Raw genomic sequence first — 6,000 nt, 5'->3', positions numbered from 1 at the left:
GGAGATGGACAGCCCAGCACTGACTTTCTATGGAGCTCTGGCAGAGAGCGCCTTGTTCTACAATGAGATCCAACAGGACCTCTGACAACTGGAAACCCCAGGTAATGCCCAAGCAGATATCACAAAGGTATTTAGAAAGAGATGAAGCATTAATATGCTTTCCTAAATATAGATATTACCTAGAGCATACCATGCTGGTTTACATTCCACCAATGGAATTACTTCGGGGCAAAAGCTTTCTTAAAATAATTTGAGTCATAGTTTAAATGGAGAATTTAGCTCAGACAGAGAATAATCTCTGAAGACTTGACTCTAACAACAACAGCTACGCATACTGAAATAGCTATAGAGAAACTTAGTATGTGTGTATCAGAGATTTAACTATAGGAAATCAATTCCTTTCATTTCAGAGGTGCTCTGGTGTCTCTAACAGGCAGGTTTGTCAAAAGAGCCTGGATATCACTATGAGCTTCCTTAAGTATTAGTAAGTATATTTATTTAATTTAAGGATCACATGACTATTGGCAATGTAATTCACTGATCATTTTGCTATTATTATGGGATGTAAGAATGGAAAAAAGACCGCCATAGTGATGTTGCATTGAGTTTAGAGGATATTTGGGGGCACTTCCTTATAATAAATATAAGCCTTTTCCTGTATCTGAATTTTCCCTTTGTAGGAATTTTAGTAACACAACTATTACTGGAGGTATCATGAGAGCTCCTTGAGGTTCCCTTCCTACTGCTCAAGCAATTTATTTTTCTCACTATTTTTTAAAAAAAGGATATTGAATTTGAAGTGCTGAAAGGAAGATAAGCTGTGCAGTTCGAATGATTAATGAGGATATTAAAGAACAGAAAATGGAAGACAGAAATTCAAATCCAAATAAAAATTTTATTTGCTCAATGGAGACCAAATGAGGTTCTTCTAAACTTCTCTTTCTGTTTTATAGACACAGCACTGGGGCTTTGTTCTGCTATTTTCACTGCTGATTTTTCTCCTTTCAAGCTCACAGCTACTTCTGGACAATTGCCCTGACCCTTCAATTTTTTTCAAAATTTATCTCTTCCACTGTATTCAAAGGATTCCCCCACAGGCATTATATCTGTGTGTTAATGAGTTCAGAAGATCTGCTAAAGAGGCCGCAGCCCACTCTGCAAGCTTCTTTCAGATTTCCCTCCTTCAGGATATTGTAACACAACTTTTTTGCTAACTTTGTATTCTCCTGCAATATTAGCATGAGGAAAAGGTCTTAATGTGTGATATTTAAAAAGAAAAAGGTAAATATATTTACTAATGAACTTAAGATGCATTAGGGAATTTGGGATCATTTATTAAGTTGAACTATTTAAAACTGTCATTGTGCAAGTCAAGTTGGTTGGATGTTGGTGATTTCATATGGTTCAACCTACAGACAGCCCTGGGCCCCGCTTCCTCCCTTTACTTTTGCTATCAAGGAAAAGGAGTGACTTACTTGTGATCACATGACTTACTGGGAATCAACTTGGGAACAAGGTCCAGCTGTGCCTTAGCCAGTGGCTCATCCACCACATTACAAGATGGTCAGAGACAAGGACAACTATCAGGAATGATTGAACAAGGAGAAGAAGATGGTTATTCATTCTTCCATTAGCACCACACTGAATACGGAATATTAGGGCTTATACCCCTAGTAAGTATCACAAACTTACAATAACATATAACCTGCGGGAGATGTATGTTACCTACTTATGATAAAAACTGAATGACTGGATCATGTTCTGTCCATTCTGCTCTAGCAGGCTACCCTATCCTCTTACCCCTCCCTCTTTTTCCCACTTTGCTTGAAACCCCACGAAAGTCTCTTCTTCAGCTGAAATTCAGGGATGTCTCACCAACTACCCCCTACTCTCTCCCTTGCTCTTGAAGACCAGTCACTCGTTATTTCAGAGAGTGGTCCATGTTCATCAGTGCTGAGTTTACCAACTGGCCTCCATACTGTCAGGAATGGTGCAGGATGTCTGAAGGAGCCAAGATTTTGTCCTATTTACAAATTAGCAAACTACCCTACAACTGTTTATGGATGCTGCTAGAAGACATGAGACTCCTAGTCAGAGACAAAGAACTTTCTTACTCCTGGAAAAAAACAGTAGCCGGAGCTTTCTGTTGATTTGTGTAAGTTTCCTGTAGGCTCCATCATTCCCATGGGGACGTGCAAAGGGTCCAGGATGGATGCCGGGGCACTGTGTGGGCTGCATTACAGGAAAGGAACAAGCACTGAACTTCAGGGATTCACTGCTCTTATAGGGAACAGAAAAAGGCCTGCTCTTTTTCTTGGGGGAGGCAGGACCTCATCTCTCACGATTGTTGCTGAAAGCACAGCTGGCCTCACTGAAGGGCAGCCAGGGTCTTGCATTCTTGGCCTACCCAGCAAGCACATGTAGGTTTGCTCAGGGTCCATGATAGATTGTCTCTCCTTACAAATCTTGAAGGTATGTCAGTGCGTAAGGGAACCAGATAGAACCACTATTTGGTATTTTTTTAAAATTCTTGCAAAACCTAGAATTGTTTTTTGAGGTAACATTGGTTTATAACATTATATGTTTCATATAATGTGTACAACATTATAATTTGGTTTCTGTATACACTACAGTGTGCTCACCCCAAAAGTCTAGTTTCCGTCCATCACCATGCAGTTGGCCCCCTTTCCCCAGTCACCCTCCCCCACCCCACATCCCCTCTGGCAACCACCAATCTGTTCTCTGTATCTATGTGTTTGCTTTCATTTTGGTTTTTTTTATTCATTTATTTTTTTTATATTCCACATTAGTAAAATCACATGATATTTATCTTTCTCTGTCTCACTATTTTATTTAGCATATTACCCTCAAGGTCCATATTCTTGTAGTCACAAATGGCAATACTTTATCTTTTTTAGTGACTGAGTGGTATTCCATTGTGTGTGTGTGTATACATGTATATATCATCATCTATATCCATTCATCTGTTGATGGACACTTAGGTAGTTTCTATATCTTGACTATTGTAAATAATGTTGCAATGAACATATAGAAGCACGTACGTATTTCTGAATTAGCAAAACCTAGAATTTAATTGAAAATCAATTAACAAACAATAGAAATGATCCGTGATGGGTTAAAATGACATTCATTTAATAATTTTAGGCCATAGACCCTTACCCAGAGAGAAAAAAATGCTATTAATGATTTCTTGTATATCCTTCCAGAAATATCCCACTCATGTATATGTGTATTCATTTGGGAATTTCAAAGAGGAACATAATATATATATTGTTGTGTACCTCACTTTTTTAAAAGATTATATCTTAAAGTTTCTTAAATAAATAAATATGTATGTATATACTTATTCTTTTCACAGAAAAGTATTCCATATTATATTGTTTCATGGAAGCATCATGATTTATTTACCTCTTCATCTACTGACAGAGAACTAGATCATGATTGTATAAATAATGTGATCAATTTTCTCTCAAGCACTTTCTGTGTGATTAATTCCTAGAAATATAATTGCTACTTGCTATAGACTGTATATTGAAGGGACTTAAAGCACTACTCCCTTTGGATTGTCATCTCCAGAGCTCTGAAGAGTGGGTGCTTTTAGAGATTTTAATTTTATAGAAATCATCCTTCAAGGGCTTGTGCCACTGCTTCCCACAGCCTAAGGAAGAATTCCCAATCCTGTATCATTTGAGTTTTACCTACACCATTTCATCTCCAGCATGAATCACTTGTACTGTGGTGAAGTGGTTTGAGTGTGGGCCCTGCAGCCAGACCACCTTGGTTTAAGTCCTTGTGACATAATTAGTAGCTCTATTCTTTGAGGATAGTGAACATTTCATGCCTGTTTCCTTGTCTGAGAACTGGGCATAAAAGTGTTATCGTGAGGATGTGCTGAATAAATATGTGTATAAAGCATATGACATACGATCTGGCACACACTATGTAAATGTCAACCCTTAATATTTATTTAACATTTTCTTTATAATTATTATTTTTTTCCTAAACTTAGCCTTATTCTAAGCAATACCTATGATATGATAGATCTAATGTACTAGAGTTGATCCTTGAACAACACAGGGATTAGGGGCACCGACTGCCCGGCAGCTGAAAATTCATGTATAACTTTATTGTCGGCCCTCAGTATTTGTGGTTCTGCATCCTTGGATTCAGCCAACCTGGGATCGTGTAGTACTGTAATATGTATTTATTGAAAAAAATCCATGTATAATTGGACCCCAGCAGTTCCAACATGTGTTGTTCAAGGGTCAACTGTATTCACATTTTACACTTAGAGATAGTAAATGCATAACTATAAAATCAAAAGAAAAAAGGGTTTATACTATGTCACAATTTGGAAAGTACTGTCCTCAGCAAGAGCATTATTAGCAAATGCCTTGAGCTGTTCAAATCAGATGGATTTAGAAGTAACACACTGGGACTTCCCTGGTGGCACAGTGGTTGGGAATCCGCCTGCCAATGCAGGGGACATGGTTTCAAGCCCTGGTCTGGGAAGATCCCACATGCCACAGAGCAACTAAGCCTGTGCGCCACAACTACTGAGCCTGTGCTCTAGAGCCCGCAAGCCACAACTACTGAGCCCACCCGCCGCATACTACTGAAGCCCGCGCACCTAGAGCCCGTGCTCCGCAAGAAGAGAAGCCACCACAATGAGAAGCCCATGCACCACAATGAAGAGTAGCCCCTGCTCGCCACAACTAGAGAAAGTCCATGGGCAGCAACGAAGACCCAACACAGCCAAAAATAAATCAATAAATAAATTTAACAACAACGAAAAAGAAGTAACACACTGATGTTACAATATTCATTTCTTTAAATATAAGTAAAGTTATAAGAACATTTTTCATATGGTCATAAACCATTTTTTTTGGAAATGGCCTTATTATATTTTTACCTGTTTTTATATGAACTTTTGGTCCTCATCCATTGGTTTGTAAGAGGGCTTAATAAATATAAAAGATTAGCTCTTTGTCATATACACTAAAATTTTTCCCTATTCACATTTGAAGTCCTCAAATAGCAGCGTTTTTTTTTTCATTCATCTGCTTTCAACTAATCTAATTTATCAATTTTCTCTTCCGTGGCATCTGGGTTTGGGTCTTGCTCAGAAATACATTTCTTCTCTGATGGCTGTGGCTAAAACTTCCAAAACAATGTTGAATAATAGTGGTGAGAGTGGGCAACCTTGTCTTCTTCCTGATCTTAGTGGAAATGGTTTCAGTTTTTCACCATTGAGGACGATGTTGGCTGTGGGTTTGTCATATATGGCCTTTATTATGTTGAGGTAAGTTCCCTCTATGCCTACTTTGTGGAGGGTTTTTATCATAAATGGGTGTTGAATTTTGTCGAAAGTTTTTTCTGCATCTATTGAGATGATCATATGGTTTTATTCTTCAATTTGTTAATATGGTGTATCACATTGACTGATTTGTGTATACTGAAGAATCCTTGCATTTCTGGGATAAACCACGCTTGATCATGGTGTATGATCCTTTTAATGTGCTGTTGGATTCTGTGTGCTAGTATTTTGTTGAGGATATTTGCATCTATGTTCATCAGTGATATTGGCCTGTAGAGAAGAAAAAGAAATTAAAGGAAACCAAATCAGAAAAGAAAAAGTAAAGCTGTCACTGTCTGCAGATGACATGATACTATACATAGAGAATCCTAAAGATGCTACCAGAAAACAACTAGAGCTAATCAATGAATTTGGTAAAGTAGCAGGAAACAAAATTAAGGCGCAGAAATCTCTTGCATTCCTCTACAATAATGATGAAAAATCTGAAAGAGAAATTAAGGAAACACTCCCATTTACCACTGAAACAAAAAGAATAAAATACCTAGGAATAAACCTACCTAAGGAGGTGAAAGACCTGTATGCAGAAAACTATAAAACACTGATGAAACAAATTAAAGATGATACAAACAGATGAAGAGATATACCATGTTCTTGGATGGGAA

The sequence above is a fragment of the Balaenoptera physalus genome, assembly GCF_965194825.1.
Source record: "Balaenoptera physalus genome assembly, contig: SUPER_7_unloc_4, whole genome shotgun sequence".
Classification (NCBI taxonomy): domain Eukaryota; kingdom Metazoa; phylum Chordata; class Mammalia; order Artiodactyla; family Balaenopteridae; genus Balaenoptera; species Balaenoptera physalus.
The sequence above is the reverse complement of the archived record's forward strand: the minus strand, read 5'-3'. Positions refer to the sequence as shown.